This window comes from Salmo salar, chromosome ssa18 (assembly GCF_905237065.1).
Source record: "Salmo salar chromosome ssa18, Ssal_v3.1, whole genome shotgun sequence".
NCBI classification, from domain to species: Eukaryota; Metazoa; Chordata; class Actinopteri; order Salmoniformes; family Salmonidae; genus Salmo; species Salmo salar.
The window spans coordinates 27363388-27388485 of NC_059459.1; the positions used below are offsets into that span (position 1 = coordinate 27363388).

General features: G+C 47.5%; 1 protein-coding gene across 3 annotated transcripts in view; it reads right to left on the minus strand.

The window, feature by feature from the left end:
• LOC106577160 (sodium/calcium exchanger 1) overlaps positions 1-25098 on the minus strand; it is a 205246-nt gene that overhangs the window by 128466 nt on the left and 51682 nt on the right. The gene's annotated exons all lie outside the window — the stretch shown is intronic.

A 25098-nucleotide genomic window follows, 5' to 3' on the forward strand; every position in this document is an offset into this window, starting at 1 on the left:
TCAGAACTAGAAATGCTTTCTTTCAGTGTGAGTGTTTCTGGGCCTGTTCTCCAACTGAGACAATTAAACATGAAGAGGAGAGGAGGGGAGGGAGGGAAGGAGGGAGGGGCAGAATTACAGGTTGATTGGCTGCCTGTCACCACGGATACGTGCATTTGTAAATGTTTCCCTGAAAGAGAGAGCGAGTGTGTGTGAGAGAATGAAGTGCTGAAAGGAAGATATTCTATTCAGATGGAATAGCAGCGTGCAGCTCTCCTGAGGAATTTAATATTCATGCACATTTCAGTCATCATTTCCACATCAAATGAACATCAATGAACAGAGTGGAAACATGCCTAGAGACAAATCCCTTAAACACGCCACTAAATGACAGGTCTATTAGCTCCAATACTGAGACTAACAGAGGAGAGGAGGGGTGAGGGGGGTGTGGTTGGCTGAATGTTTGGTTCCCTGCTGGGGCTAAAAACTGGATGACCAGACAGAGAACTGGAAGTGACTTCAGGCCCATAGCAAAGCTCTGTCTGGACATCCTCCCTATCAGCCTCCAGACCCAGTCACTAGGACATCCTCCCTATCAGCCTCCAGACCCAGTCACTAGGACATCCTCCCTATCAGCCTCCAGACCCAGTCACTAGGACATCCTCCCTATCAGCCTCCAGACCCAGTCACTAGGACATCCTCCCTATCAGCCTCCAGACCCAGTCACTAGGACATCCTCCCTATCAGCCTCCAGACCCAGTCACTAGGACATCCTCCCTATCAGCCTCCAGACCCAGTCACTAGGACAGAGGGGTTCAGCAGGTTTCTGAGCAGGGCTGAAGTCATGGAAAATATGCCGGAGTTTATGCAGCTTTTCAAAACAAGCAGTCGTGCCAATAAAAGAGGAAGAGAAGAGGAGGAGGTAAAGAAAGAGAAAGAAAGAAAGAAAGAAAGAAAGAAAGAAAGAAAGAAAGAAAGAAAGAAAGAAAGAAAGAAAGAAAGAAAGAAAGAAAGAAAGAAAGAAAGAAAGAAAGAAAGAAAGAAAGAAAGAAAGGGGGGATTGGAGAAAGTAGGAGTGGGCAAATAGAAGACGGGAAGGATGAGAGAGATGAGCAACGGGAAGGAGGGAGAGAGAGAGGGACGTGAGGGGAAACTCTTCTTCTGTCTGTTCACTTTCTCCTGCCTTGGCTACAGTGGGGTTGTTTCCATGTGTTCTATAACGGGGGCTGGCTGGCATGCGACCTTAGTCAGCAAACACACTGTTTCTGATGTTTTCACATGAAATAAACACTAAAGTCTTCCTTCCGTAACTAGACAGCCTGTTTGACAGAATGACTCCCTACTGTTGTACTGCGGTAGAAACATCACACGCTTTGCGACACCGACATACTAGTATCTACTATCGATTGGCATTTCAATCCACTGCACTGTAGACCAAAAGACGCATGGATTGGTCCCCGGGAAAACATCTTCTGTTTCTTAACCTATAATTCTGTTATCTTTACTGAGAATTCGGCTTATTCAATATCCACCGCAATCATTTGATGTAGGGAGTGCTAAGGCCAAATCCAAGATGAAAGCTTGTTTCTCTTTCCATTAAACAACACGGGAGAGATTCTAGCAGCCTATTTGTGCTCTACAGCTGGGCTTGGAAACAGCGCTATTACTGTACACACACACTGACAACAAATGACTGGCTGATGGGCTGAAGGAGATGAATAAAGGAGTAGAGAAAAGATCAGGTAAGAAAGTAAGTGAGAGACAGAGAGGTGAGAAAAAAGGTGGGAAATACAGAGAGAGAGAGAGAAAAGAGTGCTGGCATTTCCCTGGGCATCGGGACACGGGATATGTGAGGAACCAATCAGAAGTGACTGTGTTTGGTTCTGGGAGCCCAGAAAAAGATTCAGGGCTAAAGGGAATGTTTGAGCCGTCCCCAAGGGGACTGTGGGTTTTCCATAACGGCCCATTCAAGAGAGAGAGGGGGAACATGAAAGCCAAGGTGGCTGGGCTACTTGACGAAAACAAGAGGAAAACCAAGCATTCGTGTGCAACTTCCTCTCTGCTGACATCATCAGCAGTGGTCCAGTGGTAATGTATTAAGCCGCCTGGATTACTGCTGTCATGAATAGATGATGTAACTGGTGTTCAGAAATTCTGTATATTGGAAAATAAAATCACTAGACATGAATTTCCAATGCATGTACAGTACACGAGGAGAAGAGAATAACATGTGTGTTGTTTTTAGAGAATCCTTGTGACATATGAGCCACGGTGCAGGGTTCTACCTCGTGTTCACTCTGACATCTCAAATACAGGATGAAGCAACATCCTTTTGTCGATCTCTGTGGTCTCGGCGATATCCTTTCTCCTCTTCTAACTGGCAGATCCTTTGTCAGGATCATTTGTATCACCTTAGCACACATGTACTCACTCAGGCACACACACACCCACACATACATTCATGCTGCTGTACACACACATCACAACTGCTACCAGACACTTATTATACTGCTCAGTTCATACACCACACCCCTTCTCCAATACACGTGTAAATATTGGACTATTATACTTTTGGTATAATAGTTTTATACTTATTTCTTATTGTTGTTGCATTGTCCAGAAGGAACCTGCAAGAAAGCATTTCATTGGACGATGTATCACGTACAAACAACTAATAAAACAAACTTGAACCATTGTCCTTCACCTTCTCCATGGAAACCTTGTTTGGCAGGGGAAGCAAGAGAGCAGGAGAGAGAAAGAGAGGAAGAAAGGCTTGAACAGACACAGACATAGAGAGAGAGAGAGAGAGAGGGAGGGAGGGAGGGAGAGAGAGAGAGAGAGAGAGAGGGAGGGAGAGAGAGAGAGAGAGAGAAGGAGAGGGAGAGAGAGGGAGAGAGAGAGAAGAACAGGAGGAGAATGGCTACACTTCTGTGATGACAGAAAGAGAAAGGGAGCGAGTGAAAGAAAGGATAAGTGGAGTGTGACAGGTCTGTAGGAGGCATCAGGCTCTGATCCATAATGTCTTGTCTCTGTCTGACAGTGATGTGTGGTCCTGGTGCTCCACATACACAGACACAGGCTGAGACCCAAATGGTACCCTATTCCCTACATAGTGCACTACTTTTGACCAGACAGGTGCACTATAAAAGGAAATAGGGTGTCATCTGAGACAGAAACACAGGCAGCTACTGGAAGGTAATGAGAGGTTACAAGACAGTGAGAGAGGAGACAGAAGAGATGCTGTAGGGCTTATGAGAGATATGCTGTAGGGTTTATGAAGAGAGGTACAGAGATCCATTACAATGCACTTATTCCAGCACCATTGTAAAAACATGTCAGTTATAGCGTAATGAAGGCATTTAGGCTAGGAGATGGACGGCTAAAAAAATACCCAATGTGGAAATGGAAAAAGTGTCTTGTACTTAGACTATAGTGATGTCTTTAATATGCAGCACATGGCTTGGCGGCCATAGAACTCCATAGTAACTCTCAATGTCACTGCCATGTCTTGCTCGAGAACTGTGAAATGGCTTATGGTTGTCCCATAGCGATTAGGCATGACATTTTGTTGTGGAATACCATTGATAAGAAACCGTAGTAATAGTCTCAGCTTAGTGGGCTTCAATGCAAAGACACAAGTTTATTCCGAGCAATGACCAGCCACTCTCAACTTCACAATACTGATTATTCACTGAGGACCCCGGCCTGGGCTATCCAACTCACTGCCTGTCAGGAAAGCCATCAGACCTGACAGCAGGTGTCAGTCATGCCATGCCAATTAAGGCAGGTTGCCACGGTAACATCCAGCTCTCACCCGTGTGCAGTGCGTGGCAGAGTTAAAACAGACAGATTAGGGATGGCGGCAGGAGCAGACATGAACTATAAATCATGTTTTGTTAATGGGAGGTAACGTCAGGCGTGGGCCAAGCAGACCGAGTCAGTCCACCCCACAACAAGCTTTCTGCTGCACCCAGCTCCCTCCTCACTGTAACCACTTCGCTTCCCAAAGCCAGACATCAACAGTAAGGGAAAAAAGTATTTGATCCCCTGCTGATTTTGTACGTTTGCCCACTGACAAAGAAATGATCAGTCTATAATTTTAATGGTAGGTTTATTTGAACAGTGACAGACAGAATAACAACAAAAAAATCCAGAAAAACGCATGTCAAAAATGTTGTAAATTGATTTGGATTTTAAAGAGGGAAATAAGTATTTGACCCCTTTGCAAAACATGACTTAGTACTTGGTGGCAAAACCCTTGTTGGCAATCACAGAGGTCAGACGTTTCTTGTAGTTGGCCACCAGGTTTGCACACATCTCAGGAGGGATTTTGTCCCACTCCTCTTTGCAGATCTTCTCCAAGTCATTAAGGTTTTGAGGCTGACGTTTGGCAACTCCCTCCACAGATTTTCTATGGGATTAACCTGTTGGGTCTAGGGGGCAGCATTTGCACGTCTGGATAAAAAAAATGTACCCGATTTAATCTGGTTACTAATCCTACCCAGTAACTAGAATATGCATATACTTATTATATATGGATAGAAAACACTCTAAAGTTTCCAAAACTGTTTGAATGGTGTCTGTGAGTATAACAGAACTCATTTGGCAGGCAAAACCCTGAGACATTTTCTGACAGGAAGTGGATACCTGATGTGTTGTATTGACTTTAAACCTATCCCATTGAAAAACACAGGGGTTTAGGAATATTTTGGCACTTCCTATTGCTTCCACTAGATGTCACCAGCCTTTACAAAGTGTTTTGAGTCTTCTGGAGGGAGATCTGACCGAACAAGAGCCATGGAACGGTGATGTCCCATTAGACACCTGGCGCTACTTCATGTTGGGTACCCTCGTTCCAATACGTTATAAAAGACTATGCATTCGTCCACCTTGAATATTATTCATGTTCTGGTTAAAAAAGGCCCTAATGATTTATGCTATACAACGTTTGACATGTTTGAACGAACGGAAATATATTTTTTCCCCTCGTTCATGACGAGAAGTCCGGCTGGCTTACATCATGTGCTAACGAGACGGAGATTTTTGGACATAAATGATGAGCTTTTTTGAACAAAACTACATTCGTTATGGACCTGTGATACCTGGAAGTGACATCTGATGAAGAGAATCAAAGGTAATGGATTATTTACATAGTATTTTCGATTTTAGATCTCCCCAACATGACGTCTAGTCTGTATCGCAACGCGTATTTTTCTGGGCACAGTGCTCAGATTATTGCAAAGTGTGATTTCCCAGTAAGGTTATTTTTAAATCTGGCAAGTTGATTGCGTTCAAAAGATGTAAATCTATAATTCTTTAAATGACAATATAATATTTTACCAATGTTTTCTAATTTTAATTATTTAATTTGTGACGCTGACTTGACTGCCGGTTATTGGAGGAAACGATTTCCTCAACATCAATGCCATAGTAAAACGCTGTTTTTGGATATAAATATCAACTTGATAGAACTAAAAATGCATGCATTGTCTAACATAATGTCCTAGGAGTGTCATCTGATGGAGATTGTAAAAGGTTAGTGTATCATTTTAGCTGGTTTTATGGTTTTGGTGACCCTGTCTTTGACTTGACAAAACATTACACACAACTCTTGTAAATGTACTGTCCTAACATACTCTAAATTTATGCTTTCGCCGTAAAACCTTTTTGAAATCGTAAAACGTGGATAGATTAAGGAGATGTTTATCTTTCAAATGGTGTAACATAGTTGTATTTTTGAAAAATTTGAATTTTGACATTTATTTGGATTCAAATTTGCCGCTCTTGAAATGCACCTGCTGTTGATGGAGTGCACCACGGGTGGCACGCTAGCGTCCCACCTAGCCCCAAGAGGTTTTAAGGTCTGGAGACTGGCTAGGCCACTCCAGGACCTTAATGTGCTTCTTCTTGAGCCACTCCTTTGTTGCCTTGGCCGTGTGTTTTGGGTCATTGTCATGCTGGAATACCCATCCACGACCCATTTTCAATGCCCTGGCTGAGGGAGGGAGGTTCTCACCTAAGATTTGACGGTACATGGCGCCGTCCATCGTCCCTTTGATGCGGTGAAGTTGTCCTGTCCCCTTAGCAGAAAAACACCCCCAAAGCATAATGTTTCCACCTCCATGTTTGACGGTGGGGATGGTGTTCTTGGGGTCATAGGCAGCATTCCTCCTCCTCCAAACACGGCGAGTTGAGTTGATGCCAAAGAGCTCCATTTTGGTCTCATCTGACCACAACACTTTCACCCAGTTGTCCTCTGAATCATTCAGATGTTCATTGGCAAACTTCAGACGGGCATGTATATGTGCTTTGTTGAGCGGGGGGACCTTGCGGGCGCTGCAGGATTTCAGTCCTTCACGGCGTAGTTTGTTACCAATTGTTTTCTTGGTGACTATGGTCCTAGCTGCCTTGAGATAATTGACAAGATCCTCCCGTGTCGTTCTGGGCTGATTCCTCACCATTCTCATGATCATTGCAACTCCACAAGGTGAGATCTTGCATGGAGCCCCAGGACGAGGGAGATTGACAGTTCTTTTGTGTTTCTTCCATTTGTGAATAATCGCACCAACTGTTCTCACCAAGCTGCTTGGCGATGGTCTTGTAGCCCATTCTAGCCTTGTGTAGGTCTACAGTCTTGTCCCTGACATCCTTGGAGAGCTCTCTGGTCTTGGCCATGGTGGAGAGTTTGGAATCTGATTGATTGATTGCTTCTGTGGACAGGTGTCTTTTATACAGGTAACAAACTGAGATTAGGAGTACTCCCTTTAAGAGTGTGCTCCTAATCTCAGCTTGTTACCTGTATAAAAGACACCTGGGAGCCAGAAATCTTTCTGATTGAGAGGGGGTCAAATACTTATTTCCCTCATTAAAATGCAAATCAATTTATAACATTTTTGACATGCGTTTTTCTTGATTTTTTGTTGTTGTTATTCTGTCTCTCACTGTTCAAATAAACCTACCATTAGAATTATAGACTGATCATTTCTTTGTCAGTGGGCAAACGTACAAAATCAGCAGGGGATCAAATACTTTTTTCCCTCACTGTACTAGGCTTCTCACTCCCTATCACCAGGTTCACTGAATGACAAAAACAATGCTAATTTGGACAGAGACAGGGGAGAGAGAGAGCAAGAGAAAGAGAGATATATAGAGAGGGGGGATGAGAGAGAGTGAGAGAGAGTTTAAATTAAAAGGGGTGGAGAGCTGCCGTGCATTTGTGTGGCAGTGCTGCTGTCAACATGTAATCTAGGGCTAATTTCTTATGACAGGAGCAGCACTTAGCTGCTTATCTCTTTGGACCAACAGCCTCTCCCAGCCTTGAGACATATTTCCAACCTCCACAACAACAAACTCCCAGTACACACCAGTCTCAGAGCCAATGACCACCATACACCCCACTTACTGTAACCACCAGGGGGTGGGGGGGTGAGAGGGGAATTATATTTCACCCATCACGCCACTAAGTCAGACCCCTGTAAACCCCACTCACACACACACACGCACACACACACACACACTACCACAACATTTCCTCATATAAACCACGTCTCAAACAGACTGTTGGATAAATAAGAAAACCATCTGATAGTCTAAAAAGAGAGAGATAGGAGAAGGAAAGAAAAAGGGATGGCGATTAAGAGGACATGTTCACAGAGAGAGATGGGGAAAGGAGGGAGGGAGGCCAGGGGGATCGGTATGGATGAGGCTGAAATTGCAGAGAAGGATCCAGAAATAATGTAAGCTAAGGCATAAATCATGGAAGATACCATCTAACAGGGGGGGATGCCAGAGGAAAAATTGCAGGACTTTCCAAGAGGATTCTCGATAAGGGTGTTAGTGCACTGAAATGGTCAGTACCATTATCTTCCGTATTGGAGCGATGATTGAGGATAGAACACCCATGTAATATTCACAAGGCCAGAGGGCCGATTACGACCCTATTCCAGAGGGATGAGAGAGAACGGCACACATACGTCATAGTCAGTCTCACACCGACTGCACACCCCAGAAATACCCCTGGAGAACATTCATCATACAAACTACACCGCCAGGGATTCTAGAATACTCTTGGCCAGCATCTGACTGTCAGGGATTCTAGAATACTCATGGCCAGCATCTGACTGTCAGGGATTCTAGAATACTCATGGCCAGCATCTGACTGTCAGGGATTCTAGAATACTCATGGCCAGCATCTGACTGTCAGGGATTCTAGAATACTCATGGCCAGCATCTGACTGTCAGGAATTCTAGAATACTCATGGCCAGCATCTGACTGTCAGGGATTCTAGAATACTCATGGCCAGCATCTAACTGTCAGGGATTCTAGAATACTCATGGCCAGCATTGGACTGTCAGGGATTCTAGAATACTCATGGCCAGCATTGGACTGTCAGGGATTCTAGAATACTCATGGCCAGCATCTGTCTGAATGTCAGGGATTCTAGAATACTCATGGCCAGCATTGGACTGTCAGGAATTCTAGAATATTCATGGCCAGCATCTGCCTGTCAGGGATTCTAGAACACTCATGGCCAGCATCTAACTGTCATGGATTCTAGAATACTCATGGCCAGCATTGGACTGTCAGGGATTCTAGAATACTCATGGCCAGCATCTGTCTGAATGTCAGGGATTCTAGAATACTCATGGCCAGCATTGGACTGTCAGGAATTCTAGAATACTCATGGCCAGCATCTGCCTGTCAGGGATTCTAGAATACTCATGGCCAGCATCTGTCTGACTGTCAGGGATTCTAGAATACTCATGGCCAGCATCTGTCTGACTGTCAGGGATTCCAGAATACTCATGGTCAGCATCTGTCTGACTGTCAGGGATTCCAGAATACTCATGGCCAGCATCTGTCTGACTGTCAGGGATTCTAGAATACTCTTGGCCAGCATCTGACTGTCAGGGATTGTAGAATACTCATGGCCAGCATCTGACTGTCAGGGATTCTAGAATACTCATGGCCAGCATCTGACTGTCAGGGATTCTAGAATACTCATGGCCAGCATCTGACTGTCAGGGATTCTAGAATACTCATGGCCAGCATCTGACTGTCAGGAATTCTAGAATACTCATGGCCAGCATCTGACTGTCAGGGATTCTAGAATACTCATGGCCAGCATCTAACTGTCAGGGATTCTAGAATACTCATGGCCAGCATTGGACTGTCAGGGATTCTAGAATACTCATGGCCAGCATTGGACTGTCAGGGATTCTAGAATACTCATGGCCAGCATCTGTCTGAATGTCAGGGATTCTAGAATACTCATGGCCAGCATTGGACTGTCAGGAATTCTAGAATACTCATGGCCAGCATCTGCCTGTCAGGGATTCTAGAACACTCATGGCCAGCATCTAACTGTCAGGGATTCTAGAATACTCATGGCCAGCATTGGACTGTCAGGGATTCTAGAATACTCATGGCCAGCATCTGTCTGAATGTCAGGGATTCTAGAATACTCATGGCCAGCATTGGACTGTCAGGAATTGTAGAATACTCATGGCCAGCATCTGCCTGTCAGGGATTCTAGAATACTCATGGCCAGCATCTGTCTGACTGTCAGGGATTCTAGAATACTCATGGCCAGCATCTGTCTGACTGTCAGGGATTCCAGAATACTCATGGTCAGCATCTGTCTGACTGTCAGGGATTCTAGAATACTCATGGCCAGTGTCTGTCTGACTGTCAGGGATTCCAGAATACTCATGGTCAGCATCTGTCTGACTGTCAGGGATTCTAGAATACTCATGGCCAGTGTCTGACTGACTGTCCAGGATTCCAGAATACTCATGGTCAGCATCTGTCTGACTGTCAGGGATTCTAGAATACTCATGGCCAGTGTCTGACTGACTGTCCAGGATTCCAGAATACTCATGGCCAGCATCTGTCTGATTGTCAGGGATTCTAGAATACTCATGGTCAGCATCTGTCTGACTGTCAGGGATTCTAGAATACTCATGGCCAGTGTCTGACTGACTGTCACTCCACAAAGGTAGTGTCACATAGAAACACAGAGACTGATGGCGTTGGGGACAATTGTGCCTGACTGTGACTCAAACAATACGATCTCTTCCTTTGAGATTAATCAAAGAGCGTTTCAGTGTTTTTGGCTGAAGTTTGGTGTGGGCTGCAGTTAAAATAACCTCTGGAAAGACCTGACCATAGGCAGTAGTTGTATCAGCACTATAAGTCGCTCCAGGGACATACTCCCCACCACTGTTTCTGTAAAAAGTTGAGGCATGGGGCTGGTGAAATGTAATCACTCTAAAATGGAGGCTCTAAGCTCATGATGCATTTATAAGTTATATTCTTCAAGAATCAACAGGTACATATCATTAGTGTATAAGTCAAAAAATGGATGTAGCAACTGCAGTTTGCCCTTTAATGTGACTGCACCACAAGAGTCTATCAGTCCATCAGTTAACTTCTGGTGACCCTGTTATTCTGTCACCTACAATGCATCGGGGCTGTGCCAGCCAGGACCTTACATCTGCATTTGAGCAGAGATGCAAGAAGTCTGGGCCAACTTCTGACACACTTCCCAATCTAGAGAATAATAAATAAATTCTCACGTTCGTGATGAGAGACGGACCAAGGCGCAGCGTGATTAGAGTTCCACATCTTTTAATAAATAGTGAAACTTCTACAAAACAATAAACCAACAAGGAAACGTGAAAGTAGTGGTGCTACATGCACATACACAAAACAATATCCCACAAAGCAGGTGGGAACAGGGACTCCTTAAGTATGATCCCCAATTAGAGACAACGAACATCAGCTGCCTCTAATTGGGAACCATACCAAGAGCACCAACATAGAAATGAAAAGACTAGAACACCCCCTAGTCACGCCCTGACCTACAACACCATAGAGAACCAAGGGCTCTCTATGTTCAGGGCGTGACATAAATACATAAATAAATAAAGGTGGATGAATAAAATATGACTGCAGCCAACGGTGTTCACATTCCAGGTACCCCAGACTCACAGAGAGACCTTCACACTTAACACTCACATACACATGACACACTCAGTGGGCACACACACACAATGAATATATAAAATAATGTGTAACCTTAGCGGTCTCTCACATCAGCACATCTCTTCATAATTCATCTGTGTGCACACAGTCATCTCTAGGCAAATCTCATGCCCTTTTAGATGACTGGGGGGTAGAGAGAGAGAGAGAGAGAGAGAGAGAGAGAGAGAGAGAGAGAGAGAGAGAGAGAGAGAGAGAGAGAGAGAGAGAGAGAGAGAGAGAGAGAGAGAGAGAACTGTAGGAAAGAGACAGAGGAAAGAAATAGAAAGCAAATGAGGGAGAAAATTGGACTATCCCAGTTACGAGACATGCTTTGTTATTTTGACAGTTTAACACTCCTTCTCCCTTAGATCGAAGCAGCTAGTATTTCACTATATGGCTACATAGAGTATTTGACCGGAAAGAGCTGGGAGTAGGACAGCCTATTAGATTTCCCATCCATGTGTGATGTGATGGGGGGAGTGTTGTAGGGGTTTTCCAGACATCTGCCACAGTGGAGATGTCATCCCTGTTTCTGCATTAGTAGCCTGACTGGTTTACTGAGACATCTTCACCACTGCACTGCCACTGAGACTGAGCTCCAGCCGCCTGGCCACTGCCGTCCTGAGGGAGGTGTGTGTGGTTGTCTCCCTGGTCAAAACATCTGGCTGTGCTTTAATGAGACAGAGAGAGAGAGAGAGAGAGAGAGACAGAGAGAGAGACAGAGAGAGACAGAGACACAGAGACAGAGACACAGAGACAGAGAGAGAGACAGAGCGACAGAGACAGACAGAGACAGACATAGAGAGACAGAGAGAGACAGAGACAGACATAGACAGACATAGAGAGACAGAGAGAGACAGAGACATAGAGAGAGAGAGAGAGAGAGAGAGAGAGAGAGAGAGAGACAGAGACAGAGACACAGAGACAGAGACACAGACAGAGACACAGAGACAGAGAGAGAGACAGAGAGAGAGACAGAGAGAGAGAGAGAGAGAGAGAGAGACAGAGACAGAGACACAGAGACAGAGACAGAGATAGAGAGACAGGAAGGTTTTGGGGCAGAGAATAACGTGACACGCTGGAATAACACCAGGGGTAAGTCAAACAGATGAGGAGTGAGGAGAGCAGGGACCCAGCTGCAGCACACGCTGGAGGGGTTAGCACCGTGTGTGTGTTCAGAGTCATCCAACAAATACTGCCCTGATAGAACCTAAACACACACACCACACACCACACAGTTTCTCATAAGAAGGAAGAGACCTCACACAGAAAGGCCTACTTAGCCATTCCACGCACAAGCTCTGCCCCCACACAGCACACACACAACACACACACAGCCCACCCCTCTGCCTCCACACAACACACACACACACACACACACACACACACACACACACACACACACACACACACACACACACACACACACACACACACACACACACACACACACACAAAATCCCTGACATAACCCCTTACACTCATCTCCTTATTCTCTCTCTCTCTCATGATCTCCCTTCATTCCTGTCTGCAGCTGGAGAAGTGTATTTTTTCCACCCTGACCCCTCTCTACCACCCTGTCTCCATCCCCCTTCCTCCCACAAACCTGGGGTTTATTTTGAATGTCCCACTAGGACAGTCCCAGTCCCACACCCATCATATCCAGTACTACTTGTATGATGAAACCTGCCACATTCTCTAACAGGCCTCTATGGAACCACTAAGCCTGGGGAACTAGCATTTGTTTCCTCTCCAGCCGATGGAGCTAACAGGCATTTAAGCATGTTCGAAAAAGTGTGTTGAATGCAGAACAATTCGCACATTCACACAAGCACACAGGCACGCACATACACACAAACACACACACACTACTTAGCCATCCCACGCATGCAAGCACACACGCACGCACACGCACACACACACACACACACACACACACACACACACACACACACACACACACACACACACACACACACACACACACACTTAACCTACCCTTCTGCCCCCATGAAACGCACACATACAAGGCCTTGACTTGGGTTACGCGGGGAGATGCAGCGGCACAGATTCTCTAATGACCGTAGCCAGCCGTAAAAGGAGCCATCTAGCAGCATTACAAGCTCTATGATCTTAACTGATCACAGAGACCACCCAGAGACCAGCCAGAGACCAGCCAGAGACCAGCCAGAGACCACCCAGAGACCAGCCAGAGACCAGCCAGAGACCACCCAGAGACCACCCAGAGACCAGCCAGAGACCAGCCAGAGACCAGCCAGAGACCACCCAGAGACCAGCCAGAGACCACCCAGAGACCAGCCAGAGACCAGCCAGAGACCACCCAGAGACCAGCCAGAGACCACCCAGAGACCACCCAGAGACCAGCCAGAGACCAGCCAGAGACCAGCCAGAGACCACCCAGAGATCAGCCAGAGACCAGCCAGAGACCAGCCAGAGACCACCCAGAGACCAGCCAGAGACCACTCAGAGACCACCCAGGGACCAGCCAGAGACCAGCCAGAGACCACCCAGAGACCAGCCAGAGACCACTCAGAGACCACCCAGGGACCACCCAGGGACCACCCAGAGACCAGCCAGAGACCACCCAGAGACCACCCAGAGACCACCCAGAGACTTCTCAGAGTCGAGCCAGAGACCACCCAGAGACCACTCAGAGACCAGCCAGAGACCCCCCAAAGACCACCAAGAGACCACCCAGAGACCAGCCAGAGACCTGGGATATTGGGTCTAATCCATAGTCTGGGAAATGGGGCATCTTCATCTTGTGCCTTTTTGTAGTAACGCTTGAGCATAAACCACTCTTCTGCTGACAGAGCCTTCCTGCAACTTCCCAGCAGTTGTGAGACAATCCTTTCCGACCTCACCCTCAAATGTTCAGCCACCCGTCCTCCATCCATTAGTGTGGGCCCAGCCATGTCCATTAACTTCCGTACGGTGGTGATTTTGCCCTTCAGCAGCATCTTGGAGAAATGTGGAGCAGCTTCAGTTGTACAGTCCAGTCTTGCCCCATACACCAGAGGTTCCTCCAACAGCCAATGCACGGACTCTGCCTTAGTGCGTCTGGACACTAGAAATCTGTCTACTGTCAACCAAAAATAAAAAATAAAATATCCTTGTTTAAATCTAATCCCCCTGCCTTCTGTAATACCAGACCTGCCACCCCTCTCCACACCACATGTTTTGGTCCATAAAGCAACCTTTGAATAAACTGAAACCGGAAAGCAGCAGCCCTACTAGCAACATGTACAAGACCTTGTCCCCCCTCCTCTTTTGACAAATACAAAACACTTTGTGGAACCCAATGATATTTATCCCCTAAAAAAATCTACAATAATTGCCTGTAATTGCCAGATGGTGTCTCCATACATGACAACCGAGGCCACAGTGCAGAGGAAACCACAGTGTTAACAATAATAGTACGCCCCCTGTATGACATTCTAGATAAAAACCAACACCATCTCCTCATCCTCTCTTCCACCATTTCAACCACCCCATTCCATTTTTCTTCCAAAGTCCCCTTATCCCCTAGGTACCCTCTAAGATACTTAAAACCTCCCTTACACCATTCCAATCCCCCTGGCAAAGCCATGATCCCTCCAGACCATTTCCCAATCTGTAAAATGTACCTTTGCAGAGGATATTCCCTTAAACCGATCAACCATGAGACTCAAACTATCAGGATAGGCTGAGAGACCAATAGGAGGAATATCCTCTGAAAGGTTCACCCCTTCAATGTGACTTCTAATGCCATTTAGTAGTGGCTCTATAGCGATGGCATACAACATTCTGGACAACGAACACCCCTGCCTAATTCCTCTACACACTTTAAAAGGAGCACTCAAGCCACCGTTAACTTTCAACAGACTTTCAATGTCACCATATATCACCCTGATCATGGCAATAAAACCAGAGCTGAAACCAAAAGCCTCAAAAGTGCGCCATAGGTATTGATGTTCAACTCGGTCAGATGCCTTTTCCTGATCAATTGAAATTAGACCAGCATCCAACCCAAGAGCCCTAGAGACATCCAGAAAATCCAGAATCAGGGAAATGTTATCCCCATCTGCCTGCCAGGAACACAGTAGGACTGGTCCGTATGATTTGAAATGTTATCCCCTAACTGCCTGCCAGGAACACAGTAGGACTGGTCCGTATGATTTGAAATGTTATCCCCATCTGCCTGCCAGGAACACAGTAGGACTGGTCCGTATGATTTGAAATGTTATCCCCTAACTGCCTGCCAGGAACACAGTAGGACTGGTCCGTATGATTTGAAATGTCATCCCCATCTGCCTGCCAGGAACACAGTAGGACTGGTCCGTATGATTTGCCCCATCACCTCCCTCAGCCTGTTTGACAAAGCATTAGACAGGATCTTATAATCAGTGCACATTAAGGCCACCGGCCTCCAGTTCTTCACCTCCTTAGGGTCACCCTTTTTTGGCAGTAGGGTGAGGACAGCCCTTCTGTAGCTTATCGGTAGTAACCCTGGGGTCAAACTATCGTTAACTACTGCTAGCTAATCCTCTCCCAACATAGCCCCAAAAGACTTACAAAAGTCAACAGGAAGCTCATCAATACCCGGTGCCCTTCCATTTTCCATGCCTTTTAATGCAGTGTATAGCTCCTGCAAAGACAATGGTTGCTCTAATTCAACCTGAGCTTCTGCAGCCACCTGTGGGAGCCCATCAAGGAACTGTTGTGTCAATGTTTTAACCTCTTTGTACTCACACTTGTAGAGCTCAGCATAGAACTCTACTGCCCTCTTTCTAATTCCACTTGGGCTAGTGAGCTCCTGTCCAACAGCTGATTTCAGGCAAGTAATAATTATTTGTTGTCCATTCTTTTTCTCTAAACCAAAGAAAAATTTGGATGAGGCATCCATTTCAGAGATTCCCCGAAACGTACTTCTCACCAGTGCCCCCTGTGCTCTGATACCCAGCAGGTCTGCCAGTGCCCCCTGTGCTCTGATACCCAGCAGGTCTGCCAGTGCCCCCTGTGCTCTGATACCCAGCAGGTCTGCCAGTGCCCCCTGTGCTCTGATACCCAGCAGGTCTGCCAGTGCCCCCTGTGCTCTGATACCCAGCAGGTCTGCCAATGCCCCATGTGCTCTGATACCCAGCAGGTCTGCCAATGCCCCCTGTGCTCTGATACCCAGCAGGTCTGCCAGTGCCCCCTGTGCTCTGATACCCAGCAGGTCTGCCAGTGCCCCCTGTGCTCTGATACCCAGCAGGTCTGCCAGTGCCCCCTGTGCTCTGATACCCAGCAGGTCTGCCAGTGCCCCCTGTGCTCTGATACCCAGCAGGTCTGCCAGTGCCCCCTGTGCTCTGATACCCAGCAGGTCTGCCAATGCCCCCTGTGCTCTGATACCCAGCAGGTCTGCCAGTGAGGCTTTGTTCCTCTTGAGTGTCTGAGTATGTCCTCGATCTCCTGTGGTCTCAACTAACATCAGGAGTTCCACTATTTCAGACTGTAGGGCGTTCAATGATCTGCTGAAAAACTCTGGTGACATTCATCGTGTACTGATTACATATTTGTTGAATCCGGATTTTCCCTGTATCCCGACACTGTTGAAGGGATACAAAACTGGTCTTTTCAGACCTCCGCCTCCCCCAGAAAAAACTAAAACATTTCCTGAAGTGAGCATCACTCAATAAAGTTATATTAAAAAGCCAATATGCACTTTGGGGTTTTACAGCGTTAATGAACACCACCTCTGTTACTAAACAATGATCAGAAAATCCCACTGGTGTTATCACACTTGATTTACAGACCTGAGATTGATGCTCAAAACAATAAAACCTATCTAACCTGGACAGAGAGATGGTGTTCTCTCTCACATTGGCTCACGTGTACTGTCTCGTGCCTCCATTTTGACTCCGCCAAATATCGCATTGTTCATGTGTTACAATAAGGCGTTTTAAAAAGGTTATTGAGGCTATATGAGGTTCTTTTGTGATTTCTATCTAAATTACTGACTGTACATTTAAAATCCTCTGCAAGAAATGAATCATCCTCAGTATTACATTTCTCAACGGTATTTGATAATGTCTCTAAAAAACATACCCTCTCAACTGCCACTACTGGGGCATATACATTTATAAAACACATAGTGAGGTTTTCATACCTCACTCTAACTTTTAATAACCTCCCCTCAACTACCTCTTCAACCTCATATGACAAAGGCAAAAAAAAAATTTGCGAACAGGATGGCCACACCCCCACTACACACGACTACTGCCCCCCCCCCACTCCTGTTGCCACAATACTTCATTTTATGTCACTTACTTTTCCCTTTATTAACTCATACACTACAGCTCTTTTTTTCCCGTCTCTCGCCCCATTTACATTTAAAGAAGAAATCTTAAAACTGCTCATGGCTGGAAAAAAAAAGACAGAAAAAAAAGATAGGAAGCCAAAACTCTTTACAGAGTTAAGACTGCGACTGAACTCTTTCATTTCCTTTAGAATGTACCTCACTTGTCAATCTTGTGACCACTTTCTTTAGTCTAGCAATTCCTGGGCTTGTCAAACCTCCCCCCGTTATTTTTGACAGAAACTTTGTTGATTCAATAAACAATTCACTTTCAGGAAAAAAAATCCATTATAATCCTGCATATATTTCTTCCCTTTTGTCAAATTCAGAAATTGACGTACCTTTTTAATCCCATAACTCCCTTCCAAACCATTTCATCCCCAGAAGAAAACTCCATCCTGTTTATCCTCAACTGACCTATCAATCTCTACCTTCCTGTTAGAATTAGAACCTTCATCACCCCTTAAATTCTTCCTCTTCCTACTCTGTACTTTGAAAACAGCTGCTTCATTTTCCATTGCTTCACTCTCCTCTTGAACTCTCATTTCATTCTCCAGCACCTCCTCAGCGACCTCAATCACAGTCTCACCTACTGTTTCCCCCCGTCTTTTCCCTGCTCTACCACAACTGCCCCTGTAGCCCCGCTCTATTTCCTATTTTTCCCACCACATCTGGCCTTCTCCTGAACCCTTAGCCTGTTCATCCTTTCTCAGTGGTGCTTCAGCTGCACCAGCGCTAGAGCTGCTACCGGGCTCTGCACTGTCGTTCTCTGGACAGTTACGCACCAAATGCCCCTCTCTTCCACACCCAAAGCATTTCACTGATTCAGTAGAAGCGTAAAACACATAATCAAACCCATCAAGCTTTAAACTGAACGCTAAATTCAGTTGGTCAGTATCCTTCTTTAAAATCATGTGCTCTTGTCTCCTATGAGATACGACATGTTTCAGGAGATTTGCATCCCAAAAGAACCTTCTTTATTGCAGATACAAGTTCTCCATGAGGAGATAACTCTCGCTCCAACACTTCATCTCTAACAAATGGTGGCACGTTAGAAAGTATAACTTTCTTCTCCGGATTCATAAGAGGGAACACAGACGTCTGTGTCTCCAGCAACACCCCTCTCAACTATCGTATTCACCTTTTCAGTGGAATCTAAGAATATTACTACAGCGCTATTCATCCATGAGGCTAATTTTATGCTATCATACCCAATGATAGCGCCCACTGCTAAGCTACATTCTCCCACGGATCACCCTGCTGCAGCGGGAATCTTCACCCCATGGCGCCGACTTAGTTTTTCAGACACCTCCACGAGTGGCCATTACAACGCTTTTCGCTGGTTATGCCCTGGAGAGAACCAACCTGAACGATCCCACCACCCCTATACGTGCTTAGTGATAGTGAGACAACATAACCTTAAAACAACTCAACTACTCAATATATATACTGCTCAAAAAAATAAAGGGAACACTTAAACAACACATCCTAGATCTGAATGAAAGAAATCATCTTATTAAATACTTTTTTCTTTACATAGTTGAATGTGCTGACAACAAAATCACTCAAAAATAATCAATGGAAATCTAATTTATCAACCCATGGAGGTCTGGATTTGGAGTCACACTCAAAATTAAAGTGGAAAATCACACTACAGGCTGATCCAACTTTGATGTAATGTCCTTAAAACAAGTCAAAATGAGGCTCAGTAGTGTGTGTGGCCTCCACGTGCCTGTATGACCTCCCTACAACACCTGGGCATGCTCCTGATGAGGTGCGGATGGTCTCCTGAGGGATCTCCTCCCAGACCTGGACTAAAGCATCCGCCAACTCCTGGACAGTCTGTGGTGCAACGTGGCGTTGGTGGATGGAGCAAGACATGATGTCCCAGATGTGCTCAATTGGATTCAGGTTTGGGGAACGGACGGGCCAGTCCATAGCATCAATGCCTTCCTCTTGCAGGAACTGCTGACACACTCCAGCCACATGAGGTCTAGCATTGTCTTGCATTAGGAGGAACCCAGGGCCAACCGCACCAGCATATGGTCTCACAAGGGGTCTGTGAATCTCATCTCGGTACCTAATGGCAGTCAGGCTACCTCTGGCGAGCACATGGAGGGCTGTGCGGCCCCCCAAAGAAATGCCACCCCACACCATGACTGACCCACTGCCAAACCGGTCATGCTAGAGGATGTTGCAGGCAGCAGAACGTTCTCCACGGCGTCTCCAGACTCTGTCACGTCTGTCACGTATTCAGTGTGAACCTGCTTTCATCTGTGAAGAGCACAGGGTGCCAGTGCCGAATTTGCCAATCTTGGTGTTCTCTGGCAAATGCCAAACATCCTGCACGGTGTTTGGCTGTAAGCACAACCCCCACCTGTGGACGTCGGGCCCTCATACCACCCTCATGGAGTCTGTTTCTGACCGTTTGAGCAGACACATGCACATTTGTGGCCTGCTGGAGGTCATTTTGCAGGGCTCTGGCAGTGCTTCTCCTGCTCCTCCTTGCACAAAGGCGGAGGTAGCGATCCTGCTGCTGGGTTGTTGCCCTCCTACGGCCTCCTCCACATCTCCTGATATACTGGTCTGTCTCCTGGTAGCGCCTCCATGCTCTGGACACTACGCTGACAGACACAGCAAACCTTCTTGCCACAGCTCGCATTGATGTGCCATCCTGGATGAGCTGCACTACCTGAGCCACTTGTGTGGGTTGTAGACTCCGTCTCATGCTACCACTAGAGTGAAAGTACTGCCAGCATTCAAAAGTGACCAAAACATCAGCCAGGAAGCATAGGAACTGAGAAATGGTCTGTGGTCCCCACCTGCAGAACCACTCCTTTATTGGGGGTGTCTTGCTAATTGCCTATAATTTCCACCTGTTGTCTATTCCATTTGCACAACAGCATGTGAAATGTATTGTCAATCAGTGTTGCTTCCTAAGTGGACAGTTTGATTTCACAGAAGTGTGATTGACTAGGAGTTACATTGTGTTGTTTAAGTGTTCCCTTTATTTTTTTGAGCAGTGTATATTTATTTATACACAGCGAAACCCTATAGAGTGAAAAGAAAACCAGTTGCTCCCACAATCGCTCCTGCTTCCCGACTCACATCCAGCATGCACTCTGACGAGAGAGAGCGAGAGAGCAAGAGAGAGAGCGAGAGAGAGAGGGAGGGAGAGAAAGAGAGAGAGCGAGAGAGAGAGAGAGGGAGGGAGAGAGGCGGAGTGAGAGAAAGAGCGAGAGAGAGAGAGAGAAAGACAGAGAGAGAGATTTGAGAAATAGGGAGAGAGAGAGAATAAGGAGGAATGATGCTAAAGGGATGGAGAGGCTGAGTCACAACCTTCAAGGTGTGTGTGTACTTGAGTGTGTGTATGTGTGTGTGTGTGTGTGTGTGTGTGTGTGTGTATGTGTGTATGTTAACAGAGCTGGGCAGCAGGGATGACACGTCCCCTGGTCACTGGTCTCCTCTCTCTCTGACAGACGGAGACAGACAGCTCAATCCCAGGGGAGCAGGGTCTGGCAACGATCAAATGGAATGTGACAGACGGAGACAGACAGCTCAATCCCAGGGGAGCAGGATCTGGCAACGATCAAATGGAATGTGACAGACGGAGACAGACAGCTCAATCCCAGGGGAGCAGGATCTGGCAACGATCAAATGGAATGTGACAGACGGAGCACACAGTTATCGATTACACTCCAGCTAGCATCACAGCTCTCTCTCTCTGTGTGTGTCTCTCTCTCTCTCTCTCTTGCGCTCTCTCTCTTGCGCTCTCTCTCTCGCGCTCTCTCTCTCGCTCTCTCTCTCGCGCTCTCTCTCTCGCTCTCTCTCTCTCTTGTGCTCTCTCTCACACTCTCTCTCTCTTGCGCTCTCTCTCTCTTGCGCTCTCTCTCTCTCTCTCTCGAGCTCTGTCTCTCTCTCGAGCTCTGTCTCTCTCTCGAGCTCTGTCTCTCTCTTGCGCGCTCTCTCTGTTCTTCTTTCAGATAGTACATACATACAGCTGTCTTCTCTCATCTTTGATTTGCATCTACATATCTCCTCTTGTCACACACGCTCTCTTCCCTTTTTGGTTCAACCTCCATTTATCTTATCCTCTGCCCTTCTTCCCCTTCTTCTTACTAAGTCTCCAGGCCACACTATAGGTCACCCTGTCATTTGATGCTCAGTGAGCTGAGTGTACCCCATGCTACGGGCCAGAGACAAAGGGGCAGAGAGAGAGAAGGAGGGGCAGAGAGAGAAGAGGGAAGGGGGGAGAGGGGAATAGGAGGGAGAGAGAGGGAATGGGAGGCAGAGAGAAGGAGGGGCAGAGAGAGAGGGAGAGGGGTAGAAAGATAGAGAAAGAGAGAGAAGGAGGGGCAGAGAGAGAGAGAGGGAGGGAGTGAGAGAGAGAGAAGAGAGGGAGAGAGAGAGGAGGGGGAGAGAGAGAAGGAGGGGAGAGAGAGAGGGAGGGGGGAGAGAGAGAGAAGGAGGGGCAGAGAGAGCAGGAAAGAGAGAAAAGGAGAGAGAGAAGAGGAGAGAGAGAGAGAGAGAGAGAGAGAGAGAGGGAGAGAGAGAAGAGGAGAGAGAGGGAGATATAAAAGTTTGGCAGAGAGAGAGGGATGGAATGAAAGGAAAAGTATTAAAAAATATATATATATTCCTGAAATGTAAATAAATCCTGTCTCCCAAAGGGAGGGCAAAAGAGGGGGAATTCAATTTACCGTAAGGAGTGAGCAAGAACAGGTCAATCAGATATACTGTTTATCACAGCCGGATAGGATTGCTGATAAATCCTCATGATACCCCCTCCCCCACTGCACACACACCCCCACAGACGCATACACACATACACACCAGAATGTACACAAACACACACCCACGCACACACACCCACAGACGCATGCACACATACACACCAGAATGTACACACACACACCCACGCACACACACCCACAGACGCATACACACATACACACCAGAATGTACACAAACACACACACCAACACAGACGCATGCACACATACACACCAGAATGTACACAAACACACACCCACGCACACATACACACCAGAATGTACACAAACACACACCCACGCACACACACCCACAGACTCATGCACACATACACATAAGAATGTGCACACATACACATAAGAATGTACACACACACACAGCTCTGCGGCCAAATCAATTATGTCAGGCTAGGGAAGACATCTATCCCATAATGCCCAGTGATGTGAGACACACAGGGTCTCTGGTGGTTAGAATCAAGGTACAAGCCCTACTGTCCTGTAGTCATAGGCCACGTCAACATAACCAACAGTGGGCAAACCATGACTACATCCCCAACGGGAGGATGATGGAAACAGAGAGGGGTAGAGAGTGACAGAGGGAGAGAGGGGTGGAGAGTGACAGAGGGAGAGAGGGGTGGAGAGTGATAGAGGGAGAGAGGGGTGGAGCGTGATAGAGGGAGAGAGGGGTAGAGAGTGCCAGAGGGAGAGAGGGGTAGAGAGTGCCAGAGGGAGAGAGGGGTGGAGAGTGATAGAGGGAGAGAGGGGTGGAGAGTGATAGAGGGAGCGAGGGGTGGAGAGTGATAGAGGGAGAGAGGGGTGGAGAGTGATAGAGGGAGAGAGGGGTGGAGAGTGATAGAGGGAGAGAGGGGTAGAGAGTGATAGAGGGAGAGAGGGGTGGAGAGTGATAGAGGGAGAGAGGGGTGGAGAGTGATAGAGGGAGAGAGGGGTAGAGAGTGATAGAGGGAGAGAGGGGTGGAGAGTGATAGAGGGAGAGAGGGGTGGAGAGTGACAGAGGGAGAGAGGGGTAGAGAGTGACAGAGGGAGAGAGGGGTGGAGAGTGACAGAGGGAGAGAGGGGTGGAGAGTGATAGAGGGAGAGAGGGGTGGAGAATGATAGAGGGAGAGAGGGGTGGAGAGTGATAGAGGGAGAGAGGGGTGGAGAGTGATAGAGGGAGAGAGGGGTGGAGAGTGATAGAGGGAGAGAGGGGTGGAGAGTGATAGAGGGAGAGAGGGGTGGAGAGTGATAGAGGGAGAGAGGGGTGGAGAGTGATAGAGGGAGAGAGGGTAGAGAGTGATAGAAGGAGAGAGGGGTGGAGAGTGATAGAAGGAGAGAGGGGTAGAGAGTGATAGAGGGAGAGAGGGGTGGAGAGTGATAGAGGGAGAGAGGGGTGGAGAGTGATAGAGGGAGAGAGGGGTGGAGAGTGACAGAGGGAGAGAGGGGTAGAGAGTGACAGAGGGAGAGAGGGGTGGAGAGTGATAGAGGGAGAGAGGGGTAGAGAGTGCCAGAGGGAGAGAGGGGTAGAGAGTGCCAGAGGGAGAGAGGGGTAGAGAGTGATAGAGGGAGAGAGGGGTGGAGAGTGATAGAAGGAGCAAGGGGTGGAGAGTGATAGAGGGAAAGAGGGGTGGAGAATGATAGAGGGAGAGAGGGGTGGAGAATGATAGAGGGAGAGAGGGGTAGAGAGTGATAGAGGGAGAGAGGGGTGGAGCGTGATAGAGGGAGAGAGGGGTGGAGAGTGATAGAGGGAGAGAGGGGTAGAGAGTGATAGAGGGAGAGAGGGGTGGAGAGTGATAGAGGGAGAGAGGGGTGGAGAGTGATAGAGGGAGAGAGGGTGGAGAGTGATAGAGGGAGAGAGGGTGGAGAGTGATAGAAGGAGAGAGGGGTGGAGAGTGATAGAGGGAGAGAGGGGTGGAGAGTGACAGAGGGAGAGAGGGGTAGAGAGTGACAGAGGGAGAGAGGGGTAGAGAGTGCCAGAGGGAGAGAGGGGTAGAGAGTGATAGAGGGAGAGAGGGGTAGAGAGTGATAGAGGGAGAGAGGGGTGGAGAGTGATAGAAGGAGAGAGGGGTGGAGAGTGATAGAGGGAGAGAGGGGTGGAGAATGATAGAGGGAGAGAGGGGTGGAGAATGATAGAGGGAGAGAGGGGTAGAGAGTGATAGAGGGAGAGAGGGGTGGAGAGTGATAGAGGGAGAGAGGATGGAGAGTGATAGAGGGAGAGAGGGGTGGAGAGTGACAGAGGGAGAGAGGTGTGGAGAGTGATAGAGGGAGAGAGGGGTAGAGAGTGATAGAGGGAGAGAGGGGTGGAGAGTGATAGAAGGAGCGAGGGGTGGAGAGTGATAGAGGGAGCGAGGGGTGGAGAGTGATAGAGGGAGAGAGGGGTAGAGAGTGATAGAGGGAGAGAGGGGTGGAGAGTGATAGAAGGAGCGAGGGGTGGAGAGTGATAGAAGGAGCGAGGGGTGGAGAGTGATAGAGGGAGAGAGGGGTAGAGAGTGACAGAGGGAGAGAGGGGTAGAGAGTGACAGAGGGAGAGATGGGTAGAGAGTGATTGTGGGATAGAGGTATAGAGAGTGATAGAGGGAGAGAGGGGTAGAGAGTAACAGAGGGAGAGAGGGGTGGAGAGTGTTAAAGGGAGAGAGGGGTGGAGAGTGATAGAGGGGTGGAGAGTGAAAGAGGGAGAGAGGGGTGGAGAGTGATAGAGGGGTGGAGCGTGAAAGAGGGAGAGAGGGGTGGAGAGTGACAGAGGGAGAGAGGGGTGGAGAGTGATAGAGGGAGAGAGAGTGGAGAGTGATAGAGGGAGAGAGGGGTGGAGAGTGATAGAGGGGTGGAGCGTGAAAGAGGGAGAGAGGGGTGGAGAGTGATAGAGGGGTGGAGCGTGAAAGAGGGAGAGGGGTGGAGAGTGTTAGAGGGAGAGAGGGTGGAGAGTGACAGAGGGAGAGAGGGGTGGAGAGTGACAGAGGGAGAGAGGGGTGGAGAGTGACAGAGGGAGAGAG